This window comes from Penaeus chinensis, chromosome 12 (assembly GCF_019202785.1).
Source record: "Penaeus chinensis breed Huanghai No. 1 chromosome 12, ASM1920278v2, whole genome shotgun sequence".
Lineage (NCBI taxonomy): Eukaryota > Metazoa > Arthropoda > Malacostraca > Decapoda > Penaeidae > Penaeus > Penaeus chinensis.
Genome location: NC_061830.1, coordinates 3744718 through 3745048, shown reverse-complemented (window position 1 = coordinate 3745048; position 331 = coordinate 3744718).

The following is a 331-nucleotide window of genomic DNA, read 5'->3' as shown; positions in this document are numbered from 1 at the left end:
TGGCCACGTTCTGGCAAGGTCTGCGAGTTGCGTTTACGTTGAACACAAGGCGATGCCGTTACGCTCATGCACTTGTAATGAGAACAAGACCTGGTGTGCCTATTGATGGTAGGTGTGGTGCATTCTTTGTTAATGGGAATGGATTTCTTTGTCTCTGTCTCTCTCCCGCGAAAATACTTCTCTTTTTATTCTGTAGATTCCGTGAAGATATTGGATAATTATAATGGCAAATAAATATTCAACAATCACAACGAAGACTGATTACACAAATAAGAAATAAAAAGAAAAAGTAGCACAATTGAAATATTCTGTTTAAAATAAAATAGAAAAG